Raw genomic sequence first — 15000 nt, 5'->3', positions numbered from 1 at the left:
AACCGAGGGACATAGCTTTTCGCAAGGACCTTTACCGCTAGGGAAAGCGCAGGCAACCTGTAGGAATCCCGCGGACGATGAAGAGGAATGCACCAGTGGAGTTCGCTGCACAGGCAGGGATCCATCCAACTCGCACAAACCAAACACAACTCACGCGCCACGACGTACACTACGCACCAGCCGCCCGAAACGAATCACACCCCGCAGGACTAAGAAGCCCGACGAACGTGGGAAAACATTTAGAGAAGCCGAGCAAGCACCGGTTAGCGCGACTGCAAATAACAAAAGGCAACAGGCAACTTCCGGGGGACATAACTTTCACGACAACCTTCCACTGGGAAACCGCAGGCAACTCGCTCGTAAGTCAAAGCCATCCAAATGGCAATTAACCGAGGGACACGCTTTTCGCAAGGCACCTTCCACTAGGGAAGCGCAGGCAACTCGAAGGCGAGTCGAAGACAACCTTAAGGCATTTTACCCGAGGGACATGGAGGAATGCACCAGTGGAGTTCGCTGCACAGGCAGGGATTCGTCCAACTCGCACAAACCGAACACAACTCACGCGCCACGACGTACACTATGCACCAGCCCCCCAAAACGAATCACCCCCCGAAGGACCAAGAAGCCCGACGAACGCGCGAAAACATTTAGAGAGGCCGAGCAAGCACCGGTTAGCGCGAACGCAAATAACAAGCGCAACAGGCAACTTTCGAGGGACATACTTTTCGCAACAAGCTTCCACTAGGAAAGCACAGGCAACTCGTTCGAACGTCAAAGCCAACCAAATGGCAATTACCCGAGGGACATGCTTTTCGCAAGGCACCTTCCACTAGGGAAGCGCAGACAACCCGAAGGCGAGTCGAAGACAACCTAAAGGCGATCACCCGAGGGACATGGAGGAATGCACCAGTGGAGTTCGCTGCACAGGCAGGGATCCGTCCAACTCGCACAAACCGAACACAACTCACGCGCCACGACGTACACTGTGCACCAGCCCCCCAAAACGAATCACCCCCCGAAGGACTAAGAAGCCCGACGAACGCGCGAAAACATTTCGAGAGGCCGAGCAAGCACCGGTTAGCACGAATGCAAGTAACAAGCGCAACAGGCAACTTTCGAGGGACATACTTTTCGCAACAAGCTTCCACTAGGAAAGCACAGGCAACTCGTTCGAACGTCAAAGCCAACCAAATGGCAATTACCCGAGGGACACGATTTTCGCAAGGCACCTTCCACTAGGGAAGCGCAGGCAACCCGAAGGCGAGTCGAAAACAACCTAAAGGCATCACCCGAGGGACATGGAGGAATGCACCAGTGGAGTTCGCTGCACAGGCAGGGATCCGTCCAACTCGCACAAACCGAACACAACTCACGCGCCACGACGTACACTGTGCACCAGCCCCCCAAAACGAATCACCCCCCGAAGGACCAGGAAGCCCGACGAACGCGCGAAAACATTTAGAGAGGCCGAGCAAGCACCGGTTAGCGCGAATGCAAATAACAAGCGCAACAGGCAACTTTCGAGGGACATACTTTTCGCAACAAGCTTCCACTAGGAAAGCATAGGCAACTCGTTCGAACGTCAAAGGCAACCAAATGGCAATTACCCGAGGGACACGCCTTTCGCAAGGCACCTTCCACTAGGGAAGCGCAGGCAACCCGAAGGCGAGTCGAAGACAACCTAAAGGCATCACCCGAGGGACATGGAGGAATGCACCAGTGGAGTTCGCTGCACAGGCAGGGATCCGTCCAACTCGCACAAACCGAACACAACTCACGCGCCACGACGTACACTGTGCACCAGCCCCCCAAAACGAATCACACCCCGAAGGACTAAGAAGCCCGACGAACGCGCGAAAACATTTAGAGAGGCCGAGCAAGCACCGGTTAGCGCGAATGCAAATAACAAACTCAACAGGAAACTTTCGAGGGACATACTTCTCGCAACAAGCTTCCACAAGGAAAGCACAGGCAACTCGTTCGCACGCCAAAGCCAACCAAATGGCAATTTAACCGAGGGACATGCATTTCGCAAGGCAACTTGTAGAATTACCCGAGGGACATGGCATGCTTGCCAAGGCCGTGGCTTGGCATGCTTGCCAAGGCCGTGGCATGACATGCTGCTGGCCAAGGCCGGGGCATGCCATGCTGCTGGACAAGGCCGTGGCAAGACATGCTGATGGCCGAGGCCGTGGCAAGGCATGCTGATGGCCGAGGCCGTGGCAAGGCATGCTGATGGCCGAGGCCGTGGCAAGGCATGCTGATGGCCGAGGCCGTGGCGTGGCATGCCATGCTGCTGGACGAGGCCGTGGCAAGGCATGCTGCTGGCCAAGGCGTTGGCATGGCATGCTGCTGACCAAGGCTTGGGCTTGCCATGCTGCCGGCCAAGGCCGCGGCATGGCATGCTGCCGGCCAAGGCCGGGGCAGGGCATGCTGCTGGCCAAGGCTTTGGCATGCCATGTTGCTGGCCAAGGCCGTGGCATGGCATGCTGCTGGCCAAGGCCGGGGCATGGCAAGCTGCTGGCCAAGGTCGTGGCATGGCACGCTGCTGGCCAAGGCCGGGGCATGGCAAGCTGCTGGCCATGGCCGTGGCATGACAAGCTTGCCAAGGCCGGGGCATGGCGTGCTGCTGGCCAAGGCTTTGGCATGCCATGTTGCTGGCCAAGGCTGTGGCATGGCATGCTGCTGGCCAAGGCCGTGGCATGACATGCTGGCGAAGGCCGGGGCATGGAATGCTGCTGGCCAAGGCCGTGGCATGGCATGCTGCTGGCCAAGGCCGTGGCATGACATGCTTGCCAAGGCCAGGGCATGGCATGCTGCTGGCCAAGGCTTTGGCATGCCATGTTGCTGGCCAAGGCTGTGGCATGGCATGCTGGCCTAGGCCAACGTGCCACCGCCACCACCGCGGGCCGCCACTAGACGCATCCCGTGCTTGGCTATGTAGTTTCGATGCCACAAGCCAATGCCACAAGCCAAGCGATGGCATGTGCCAAGCGCTCGCCTAGGCATAGGCGTGGCCTGTGGCCTGGCCATGCTGGCCAGCCTTAAGGGAGGTGCCCCCCCCTTATAATAGCCTGTTAAGCCCTTTTCAATCTGGCAGGAGGAAACATCAACCATGTTTGAGGAGTCATAATGGGGTTTTTTTAAAAAGTAATGGTTTTTTGCCAAAACTTTCAACATGAAAGTTGTATGAAATAATTTAATACACCATAAAAAAAATTACAAAAAAATATTTGGCCACCGGAATATTTTATTTTAATTTATTTCAATTTTAATACTTAAAAAATAATAAAAATTACTAAAAATACTCAAAAAATTCTAGAAAAATTCCAACAATTATAAGATGAGGCACTAGTAATTATAGTAATTTTTTCAATTATTTTTTTATTTTTTATTTATTTTATTATAATTTTTATGAGTAAATAAATAATTAAAAAGCCCAACGAACGTGCAAAAACTCTTAGAGAAACCGAGCAAGCATCGGATAGCTCGAATGCAACAGGCAACTTCCGAGGGACATACTTTTCCCAACAAGCTTCCACTGGGGAAAGCACTAGCAACGTGTTCGCAAGTCAAAGGCAACCAAACGGCTATTACCCGAGGGACATGCATTTCGCAGGGCAACATATACGTAAGTCAAAGCCAAACCAAATGGCAATTACACGAGGGACAGGATTGCTTGCCAAGGGCGTGGCATGCGATGTTCTAGCCCAAGGCCAAGGCACGCCACGCTGCGGGACAAGGCCGTGGCAAGACATGCGGCTGGGCTTGGCCTTGGCATGGCATGCCGCTGGCCTTGGCTGGGCAGCGTTGGCCTCGGCATGGAATGTTGCTGGCTTCGGATGGGCTGCCTTGGCCTTGGCCTTGGCCTTGGCATGGCATGCTGCTGGCCTTGGCCTTGGCATGGCATGCTGCTGGCTTTGGCTGGGCTGCCTTCCCCGGGCCATGCCATGCTGCTGGCCTTGGCCTTGGCATGGCATGCTGCTGGCTTTGGCTGGGCTGCCTTGGCCGTGGCATGGCATGGCATGCTGCTGGCCTTGGCCTTGGCATGGCATGCTGCTGGCTTTGGCTGGCCTGCCTTCGCCGTGGCATGGCATGCTGCTGGCCTTGGCCTTGGCATGGCATGCTGCTGGCTTTGGCTGGGCTGCCTTGGCCGTGGCATGGCATGCAGCTGCCTTGGCCTTGGCATGGCATGCTGCTGGCTTTGGCTGGGCTGCCTTGGCCTTGGCATGGCATGCTGCTGGCCTTGGCTTGGCATGGCATGCTGCTGGCTTTGGCTGGGCTGCCTTGGCCGTGGCATGCCATGCTGCTGGCCTTGGCCTTGGCATGGCATGCTGCTGGCTTTGGCTGGCCTGCCTTGGCCTTGGCATGGCATGCTGCTGGCCTTGGCTTGGCATGGCATGCTGCTGGCTTTGGCTGGCCTGCCTTGGCCGTGGCATGGCATGCTGCTGGCCTTGGCCTTGGCATGGCATGCTGCTGGCATTGGCCGGCCTGCCTTGGCCGTGGCATGGCATGCTGCTGGCCTTGGCCTTGGCATGGCATGCTGCTGGCTTTGGCTGTACTCCCTTGGCCGTGGCATGCCATGCTGCTGGCCTTGGCCTTGGCGTGGCATGCTGCTGGCTTTGGCTGGGCTGCCTTGGCCGTGGCATGGCATGCTGCTGGCCTTGGCCTTGGCATGGCATGCTGCTGGCTTTGGCTGGGCTGCCTTGGCCGTGGCATGGCATGCTGCTGGCCTTGGCCTTGGCTTGGCATGCTGCTGGCTTTGGCTGGGCTGCCTTGGCCGTGGCATGGCATGCTGCTGGCCTTGGCCTTGGCATGGCATGCTGCTGGCTTTGGCTGGGCTGCCTTGGCCTTGGCATGGCATGCTGCTGGCCTTGGCTAGGCATGGCGTGCTGCTGGCTTTGGCTGGCCTGCATTGGCCGTGGCAGGGCATGCTGCTGGCCTTGGCCTTGGCATGGCATGCTGCTGGCTTTGGCTGGGCTGCCTTGGCCTTGGCACGGCATGCTGCTGGCCTTGGCTTGGCAGGGCATGCTGCTGGCTTTGGCTGGCCTGCCTTGGCCGTGGCATGGCATGCTGCTGGCCTTGGCCTTGGCATGGCATGCTGCTGGCTTTGGCTGGCCTGCCTTGGCCGTGGCATGGCATGCTGCTGGCCTTGGCCTTGGCATGGCATGCTCCTGGCTTTGGCTGGGCTGCCTTGGCCGTGGCATGGCATGCTGCTGGCCTTGGCCTTGGCATGGCATGCTGCTGGCTTTGGCTGGGCTGCCTTGGCCGTGGCATGGCATGCTGCTGGCCTTGGCCTTGGCATGGCATGCTGATGGCTTTGGCTGGGCTGCCTTGGCCGTGGCATGGCATGCTGCTGGCCTTGGCCTTGGCATGGCATGCTGCTGGCTTTGGCTGGGCTGCCTTGGCCGTGGCATGCCATGCTGCTGGCCTTGGCCTTGGCATGGCATGCTGTTGGCTTTGGCTGGGCTGCCTTGGCCTTGGCATGGCATGCTGCTGGCCTTGGCTTGGGATGGCATGCTGCTGGCTTTGGCTTGGCATGGCATGCTGCTGGCTTTGGCTGGCCTGCCTTGGCCGTGGCATGGCAGGCTGCTGGCCTTGGCCTTGGCATGGCATGCTGCTGGCTTTGGCAGGCCTGCCTTGGCCGTGGCATGGCATGCTGCTGGCCTTGGCCTTGGCATGGCATGCTGCTGGCTTTGGCTGGGCTGCCTTGGCCGTGGCATGGCATGCTGCTGGCCTTGGCCTTGGCATGGCATGCTGCTGGCTTTGGCTGGGCTGCCTTGGCCGTGGCATGGCATGCTGCTGGCCTTGGCCTTGGCATGGCATGCTGCTGGCTTTGGCTGGCCTCCCTTGGCCGTGGCATGGCTTGCTGCTGGCCTTGGCCTTGGCATGGCATGCTGCTGGCTTTGGCTGGGCTGCCTTGGCCGTGGCATGGCATGCTGCTGGCCTTGGCCTTGGCATGGCATGCTGCTGGCTTTGGCTGGGCTGCCTTGGCCTTGGCATGGCATGCTGCTGGCCTTGGCTTGGCATGGCATGCTGCTGGCTTTGGCTGGCCTGCCTTGGCCGTGGCATGGCAAGCTGCTGGCCTTGGCCTTGGCATGGCATGCTACTGGCCTTGGCCTTGGCATGGCATGCTGCTGGCCTTGGCCTTGGCATGGCATGCTGCTGGCTTTGGCTGGGCTGCCTTGGCCGTGGCATGGCATGTTGCTGGCCATGGCCTTGGCATGGCATGCTGCCGGCTTTGGCTGGGCTGCCTTGGCCGTGGCATGGCATGCTGCTGGCCTTGGCCTTGGCATGGCATGCTGCTGGCTTTGGCTGGGCTGCCTTGGCCTTGGCATGGCATGCTGCTGGCCTTGGCTTGGCATGGCATGCTGCTGGCTTTGCCTGGCCTGCCCTGGCCGTGGCATGGCATGCTGCTGGCCTTGGCCTTGGCATGGCATGCTGCTGGCTTTGGCTGGGCTGCCTTGGCCGTGGCATGGCATGCTGCTGGCCTTGGCCTTGGCATGGCATGCTGCTGGCTTTGGCTGGGCTGCCTTGGCCGTGGCATGGCATGCTGCTGGCCTTGGCCTTGGCATGGCATGCTGCTGGCTTTGGCTGGGCTGCCTTGGCCTTGGCATGGCATGCTGCTGGCCTTGGCTTGGCATGGCATGCTGCTGGCTTTGGCTGGCCTGCCTTGGCCGTGGCATGGCATGCTGCTGGCCTTGGCCTTGGCATGGCATGCTACTGGCCTTGGCCTTGGCATGGCATGCTGCTGGCCTTGGCCTTGGCATGGCATGCCGCTGGCTTTGGCTGGCCTGCCTTGGCCGTGGCATGGCATGCTGCTGGCCTTGGCCTTGGCATGGCATGCTGCTGGCTTTGGCTGGGCTGCCTTGGCCGTGGCATGGCATGCTGCTGGCCTTGGCCTTGGCATGGCATGCTGCTGGCTTTGGCTGGGCTGCCTTGGCCTTGGCATGGCATGCTGCTGGCCTTGGCTTGGCATGGCATGCTGCTGGCTTTGGCTGGCCTGCCTTGGCCGGGGCATGGCATGCTGCTGGCCTTGGCCTTGGCATGGCATGCTGCTGGCTTTGGCTGGGCTGCCTTGGCCGCGGCATGGCATGCTGCTGGCCTTGGCCTTGGCATGGCATGCTGCTGGCTTTGGCTGGGCTGCCTTGGCCGCGGCATGGCATGCTGCTGGCCTTGGCCTTGGCATGGCATGCTGCTGGCTTTGGCTGGGCTGCCTTGGCCTTGGCATGGCATGCTGCTGGCCTTGGCTTGGCATGGCATGCTGCTGGCTTTGGCTCGCCTGCCTTGGCCGTGGCATGCCATGCTGCTGGCCTTGGCCTTGGCATGGCATGCTGCCGGCTTTGGCTGGCCTGCCTTGGCCGTGGCATGGCATGCTGCTGGCCTTGGCCTTGGCATGGCATGCTGCTGGCTTTGGCTGGGCTGCCTTGGCCGTCGCATGCCATGCTGCTGGCCTTGGCCTTGGCATGGCATGCTGCTGGCTTTGGCTGGGCTGCCTTGGCCGTGGCATGGCATGCTGCTGGCCTTGGCCTTGGCATGGCATGCTGCTGGCTTTGGCTGGGCTGCCTTGGCCTTGGCATGGCATGCTGCCGGCCTTGGCTTGGCATGGCATGCTGCTGGCTTTGGCTGGCCTGCCTTGGCCGTGGCATGCCATGCTGCTGGCCTTGGCCTTGGCATGGCATGCTGCCGGCTTTGGCTGGCCTGCCTTGGCCGTGGCATGGCATGCTGCTGGCCTTGGCCTTGGCATGGCATGCTGCTGGCTTTGGCTGGGCTGCCTTGGCCGTCGCATGCCATGCTGCTGGCCTTGGCCTTGGCATGGCATGCTGCTGGCTTTGGCTGGGCTGCCTTGGCCGTGGCATGGCATGCTGCTGGCCTTGGCCTTGGCATGGCATGCTGCTGGCTTTGGCTGGGCTGCCTTGGCCTTGGCATGGCATGCTGCTGGCCTTGGCCTTGGCATGGCATGCCGCTGGCTTTGGCTGGCCTGCCTTGGCCGTGGCATGGCATGCTGCTGGCCTTGGCCTTGGCATGGCATGCTGCTGGCTTTGGCTGGGCTGCCTTGGCCGTGGCATGGCATGCTGCTGGCCTTGGCCTTGGCATGGCATGCTGCTGGCTTTGGCTGGGCTGCCTTGGCCGTGGCATGGCATGCTGCTGGCCTTGGCCTTGGCATGGCATGCTGCTGGCTTTGGCTGGGCTGCCTTGGCCTTGGCATGGCATGCTGCTGGCCTTGGCTTGGCATGGCATGCTGCTGGCTTTGGCTGGCCTGCCTTGGCCGGGGCATGGCATGCTGCTGGCCTTGGCCTTGGCATGGCATGCTGCTGGCTTTGGCTGGGCTGCCTTGGCCGCGGCATGGCATGCTGCTGGCCTTGGCCTTGGCGTGGCATGCTGCTGGCTTTGGCTGGGCTGCCTTGGCCGCGGCATGGCATGCTGCTGGCCTTGGCCTTGGCATGGCATGCTGCTGGCTTTGGCTGGCCTGCCTTGGCCGTGGCATGGCATGCTGCTGGCCTTGGCCTTGGCATGGCATGCTGCTGGCTTTGGCTGGGCTGCCTTGGCCGTGGCATGGCATGCTGCTGGCCTTGGCCTTGGCCTGGCATGCTGCTGGCTTTGGCTGGGCTGCCTTGGCCTTGGCATGGCATGCCGCTGGCCTTGGCCTTGGCATGGCATGCTCCTGGCTTTGGCTGGGCTGCCTTGGCCGTGGCATGGCATGCTGCTGGCCTTGGCCTTGGCATGGCATGCTGCTGGCTTTGGCTGGGCTGCCTTGGCCTTGGCATGGCATGCTGCTGGCCTTGGCTTGGCATGGCATGCTGCTGGCTTTGGCTGGCCTGCCTTGGCCGTGGCATGGCATGCTGCTGGCCTTGGCCTTGGCATGGCATGCTGCTGGCTTTGGCTGGGCTGCCTTGGCCGTGGCATGGCATGCTGCTGGCCTTGGCCTTGGCATGGCATGCTGCTGGCTTTGGCTGGCCTGCCTTGGCCGTGGCATGGCATGCTGCTGGCCTTGGCCTTGGCATGGCATGCAGCTGGCTTTGGCTGGGCTGCCTTGGCCTTGGCATGGCATGCTGCTGGCCTTGGCTTGGCATGGCATGCTGCTGGCTTTGGCTTGCCTGCCTTGGCCGTGGCATGGCATGTTGCTGGCCTTGGCCTTGGCATGGCATGCTGCTGGCTTTGGCTGGGCTGCCTTGGCCGTGGCATGGCATGCTGCTGGCCTTGGCCTTGGCATGGCATGCTGCTGGCTTTGGCTGGGCTGCCTTGGCCTTGGCATGGCATGCTGCTGGCCTTGGCTTGGCATGGCATGCTGCTGGCTTTGGCTGGCCTGCCTTGGCCGTGGCATGGCATGCTGCTGGCCTTGGCCTTGGCATGGCATGCTGCTGGCTTTGGCTGGGCGGCCTTGGCCGTGGCATGGCATGCTGCTGGCCTTGGCCTTGGCATGGCATGCTGCTGGCTTTGGCTGGGCTGCCTTGGCCGTGGCATGGCATGCTGCTGGCCTTGGCCTTGGCCTGGCATGCTGCTGGCTTTGGCTGGGCTGCCTTGGCCTTGGCATGGCATGCCGCTGGCCTTGGCCTTGGCATGGCATGCTCCTGGCTTTGGCTGGGCTGCCTTGGCCGTGGCATGGCATGCTGCTGGCCTTGGCCTTGGCATGGCATGCTGCTGGCTTTGGCTGGGCTGCCTTGGCCTTGGCATGGCATGCTGCTGGCCTTGGCTTGGCATGGCATGCTGCTGGCTTTGGCTGGCCTGCCTTGGCCGTGGCATGGCATGCTGCTGGCCTTGGCCTTGGCATGGCATGCTGCTGGCTTTGGCTGGGCTGCCTTGGCCGTGGCATGGCATGCTGCTGGCCTTGGCCTTGGCATGGCATGCTGCTGGCTTTGGCTGGCCTGCCTTGGCCGTGGCATGGCATGCTGCTGGCCTTGGCCTTGGCATGGCATGCAGCTGGCTTTGGCTGGGCTGCCTTGGCCTTGGCATGGCATGCTGCTGGCCTTGGCTTGGCATGGCATGCTGCTGGCTTTGGCTTGCCTGCCTTGGCCGTGGCATGGCATGTTGCTGGCCTTGGCCTTGGCATGGCATGCTGCTGGCTTTGGCTGGGCTGCCTTGGCCGTGGCATGGCATGCTGCTGGCCTTGGCCTTGGCATGGCATGCTGCTGGCTTTGGCTGGGCTGCCTTGGCCTTGGCATGGCATGCTGCTGGCCTTGGCTTGGCATGGCATGCTGCTGGCTTTGGCTGGCCTGCCTTGGCCGTGGCATGGCATGCTGCTGGCCTTGGCCTTGGCATGGCATGCTGCTGGCTTTGGCTGGGCGGCCTTGGCCGTGGCATGGCATGCTGCTGGCCTTGGCCTTGGCATGGCATGCTGCTGGCTTTGGCTGGGCTGCCTTGGCCGTGGCATGGCATGCTGCTGGCCTTGGCTTGGCATGGCATGCTGCTGGCTTTGGCTGGGCTGCCTTGGCCTTGGCATGGCATGCTGCTGGCCTTGGCTTGGCATGGCATGCTGCTGGCCTTGGCTTGGCATGGCATGCTGCTGGCTTTGGCTGGCCTGCCTTGGCCGTGGCATGGCATGCTGCTGGCCTTGGCCTTGGCATGGCATGCTGCTGGCTTTGGCTGGGCTGCCTTGGCCGGGGCATGGCATGCTGCTGGCCTTGGCCTTGGCATGGCATGCTGCTGGCTTTGGCTGGGCTGCCTTGGCCGCGGCATGGCATGCTGCTGGCCTTGGCCTTGGCATGGCATGCTGCTGGCTTTGGCTGGGCTGCCTTGGCCTTGGCATGGCATGCTGCTGGCCTTGGCCTTGGCATGGCATGCTGCTGGCCTTGGCTTGGCATGGCATGCTGCTGGCTTTGGCTTGCCTGCCTTGGCCGTGGCATGCCATGCTGCTGGCCTTGGCCTTGGCATGGCATGCTGCTGGCTTTGGCTGGCCTGCCTTGGCCGTGGCATGGCATGCTGCTGGCCTTGGCCTTGGCATGGCATGCTGCTGGCTTTGGCTGGGCTGCCTTGGCCGCGGCATGGCATGCTGCTGGCCTTGGCCTTGGCATGGCATGCTGCTGGCCTTGGCTTGGCATGGCATGCTGCTGGCTTTGGCTTGCCTGCCTTGGCCGTGGCATGCCATGCTGCTGGCCTTGGCCTTGGCATGGCATGCTGCTAGCTTTGGCTGGCCTGCCTTGGCCGTGGCATGGCATGCTGCTGGCCTTGGCCTTGGCATGGCATGCTGCTGGCTTTGGCTGGGCTGCCTTGGCCGTGGCATGGCATGCTGCTGGCCTTGGCCTTGGCATGGCATGCTGCTGGCTTTGGCTGGGCTGCCTTGGCCGTGGCATGGCATGCTGCTGGCCTTGGCCTTGGAATGGCATGCTGCTGGCTTTGGCTGGCCTGCCTTGGCCGTGGCATGGCATGCTGCTGGCCTTGGCCTTGGCATGGCATGCTGCTGGCTTTGGCTGGGCTGCCTTGGCCGTGGCATGCCATGCTGCTGGCCTTGGCCTTGGGGCTGGGCTGCCTTGGCTGCGGTTGTCATCACTAGACGTGCGTTGCGTGCGAAGGCGTGCAAAGGCGTGCGCGACCATGCGCGCAACACGCGCACCGTGGTCAAAAAGACCACGCGCGCGGTATTCGCACAGGCCACGCTGCCCACGCCGCCGGCATGCCAGGCCAGGCTGCAATGGCCGGCTGCATGCCAGGCCGCCCAGGCCGTGCTGCCCAGGCCGGCTGCATGCCAGGCCGCCCAGGCCGTGCGCATGCCATGCCGTGCTGCCCAGGCCGGCTGCATGCCAGGCCGCCCAGGCCGTGCGCATGCCATGCCGTGCTGCCCACGCCGCGGGCATGCCAGCCCGGCTGCATGCCAGGCCGCCCAGGCCGTGCGCATGCCATGCCGTGCTGCCCACGCCGCGCGCATGCCAGGCCGCCCACGCCCGCGCGCATGCCACGCCATGCTGCTCTAGGCCGCGCCCAAGGCCGCGGTCCAGGCTGCGCAAGGCCGCGCCCAGGCCGCGCCCAGGCCGCGCAAGGCCGCGCCCAGGCCGCGCCCGAGCCGCCCAAGGCCGCCCAAGGCCGCGGTCCAGGCCGCCCAAGGCCGCGGCCGAGCCGCCCCAGGCCGCAGCCCAGGCCGCGGTCGAGCCGCAGTGCATGTAACCCAAGGCCGCAGCCCAGGCCGCGCCCAACATGGGGCGTACCTGACACTGCCTTGCCCTGGGCAAGGGAGGTGCCCCCCCCTTATAATAGCCTGTTAAGCCCTTTTCAATCTGGCAGGAGGAAACATCAAGCATGTTCGAGGAGTCATAATGGGGTTTTTTTAAAAAGTAATGGTTTTTTGCCAAAACTTTCAACATGAAAGTTGTAGGAAATAATTTAATACACCATAAAAAAAATTAAAAAAAATATTTTTTTACCGGAAATATTTTATTTTAATTTATTTCGATTTTAATACTTTAAAAATAATAAAAATTAATAAAAATGGTCAAAAAATTATGGAAAAATTCCAATAATTAAAGGATGATTCACTAGTAATTATAGAAATTATTAAATTATTTTTTCATTTTTTTTATTTTATTTTGATTTTTTTTGCCAAATAAGGACTTTAAAAATTCGAAAACCTCAAGGAAAATTGCAAAAAAATAGGGAATGACATTTAAAATTGATTGTAGTGCATTTTTAATTGTGTTGCACGGTTTGGATAAGATTATAAAAGAATCATGTTCAAAAAGATCGATCAAGGCGGTGGCATGCCATGGCCTTGGCCTTGGCCTTTGCCCGCGGCCTTGGCCTTGGCCTTGGCCATGCCTTGCACAGGGACTTGGCCTTGCCCACTGCCTTGGCCTTGGCCTTGGCCATGGCATGGCATGCTCGCCGAGGCCGTGGCATGCCTTGCTGCTAGCCAAGGCCGTGGCATGCCTTGCTGCTAGCCAAGGCCGTGGCGTGGCATGCTCGCCCAGCCCGTGGCATGCCATGCTCGCCCAGCCCGTGGCACGCCATGTTGGCCCAAGGCATTGGCATGGCATGCCGGCCAAGGCATGCTGGCCAACGCTGCACAAGGCGGTGCCATGGCATGGCATGCTGACCAAGACCGTGCCATGGCATGTTGGGCGACGCCGTAGCAAGGCATGCGGGCCGAGGCCGTGGCATGGCATGTTGGGCGACGCCGTAGCAAGGCATGCGGTCCGAGGCCGTGGCAAGACATGCGGGCCGTGGCATGGCATGGCATGCGGGCCGAGGCCGTGGCAGGACATGTTGGTCAAGGCTAAGGCATGGAACGCCGGGCAACGCGGTGGCATGGCATGCTGGGCAACGCGGTGGCAAGGCATGCGGGCCGGGGCCGTGGCATGGCATGTTGGGCAACGTCGTAGCAAGGCATGCGGGCCGAGGCCGTGGCATGGCATGCGGGCCGAGGCCGTGGCATTGCATGTTTGGCGACGCCGTCGCAAGGCATGCGGGCCGAGGCCGTGGCATGGCATGTTGGGCGACGCCGTAGCAAGGCATGCGGGCCGAGGCCGTGGCATGGCATGCGGGCCGTGGCCGTGGCAGGGCATGTTGGGCGACGCCGTGGCAAGGCATGCGGGCCGAGGCCGTGGCATGGCATGTTGGGCGACGCCGTCGCAAGGCATGCGGGCCGAGGCCGTGGCATGGCATGCGGGCCGTGGCCGTGGCAGGGCATGTTGGGCGACGCCGTGGCATGGCATGCGGGCCGAGGCCGTGGCATGGCATGTTTGGCAACGCCGTGGCAAGACATGCGGGCCGTGGCATGGCATGGCATGCGGGCCGAGGCCGTGGCATGGCATGTTGGGCAACGCCGTGGCAAGGCATGCGGGCCAAGGCCGTGGCATGGCATGCGGGCCGAGGCCGGGGCATGGCATGCGGGCCGAGGCCGTGGCATGTCATGCGGGCCGAGGCCGTGGCATGGCATGCGGGCCGAGGCCGTGGCATGGCATGCGGGCCGAGGCCGTGGCATGTCATGCGGGCCGAGGCCGTGGCATGGCATGCGAGCCGAGGCCGAGGCCTGGGCATGGCATGCGGGCCGAGGCCGTGGCATGGCATGTTGGGCGACGCCGTAGCAAGGCATGCGGGCCGAGGCCGTGCCTCGACATGTTGGCCAAGGCTAAGGCATGGCACGCCGGGCAACGCGGTGGCATGGCATGCTGGGCAACGCGGTGGCAAGGCATGCGGGCCGAGGCCGTGGCATGGCATGTTGGGCAACGCCGTAGCAAGGCATGCGGGCCGAGGCCGTGGCATGGCATGCGGGCCGTGGCCGTGGCATGGCATGTTGGGCGACGCCGGGGCATGGCATGCGGGCCGAGGCCGTGGCATGTCATGCGGGCCGAGGCCGTGGCATGGCATGCGGGCCGAGGCCGTTGCAAGGCATGCGGGCCGAGGCCGTGGCATGTCATGCGGGCCGAGGCCGTGGCAAGGCATGCGGGCCGAGGCCGTGGCATGGCATGCGGGCCGAGGCCGTGGCATGGCATGCGGGCCGAGGCCGTGGCATGGCATGTTGGGCGACGCCGTAGCAAGGCATGCGGGCCGAGGCCGTGGCATGGCATGCGGGCCGAGGCCGTGGCATGGCATGTTGGGCGACGCCGTAGCAAGGCATGCGGGCCGAGGCCGTGCCTCGACATGTTGGCCAAGGCTAAGGCATGGCACGCCGGGCAACGCGGTGGCATGGCATGCTGGGCAACGCGGTGGCAAGGCATGCGGGCCGAGGCCGTGGCATGGCATGTTGGGCAACGCCGTAGCAAGGCATGCGGGCCGAGGCCGTGGCATGGCATGCGGGCCGTGGCCGTGGCATGGCATGTTGGGCGACGCCGGGGCATGGCATGCGGGCCGAGGCCGTGGCATGTCATGCGGGCCGAGGCCGTGGCATGGCATGCGGGCCGAGGTCGTTGCAAGGCATGCGGGCCGAGGCCGTGGCATGTCATGCGGGCCGAGGCCGTGGCAAGGCATGCGGGCCGAGGCCGTGGCATGGCATGCGGGCCGAGGCCGTGGCATGGCATGTTGGGCGACGCCGTAGCAAGGCATGCGGGCCGAGGCCGTGGCATGGCATGC

Source organism: Camellia sinensis, chromosome 14, assembly GCF_055761805.1.
Source record: "Camellia sinensis isolate YWXY chromosome 14, ASM5576180v1, whole genome shotgun sequence".
Taxonomy (NCBI): Eukaryota; Viridiplantae; Streptophyta; class Magnoliopsida; order Ericales; family Theaceae; genus Camellia; species Camellia sinensis.
Note: the sequence above shows the minus strand (reverse complement) of the source record.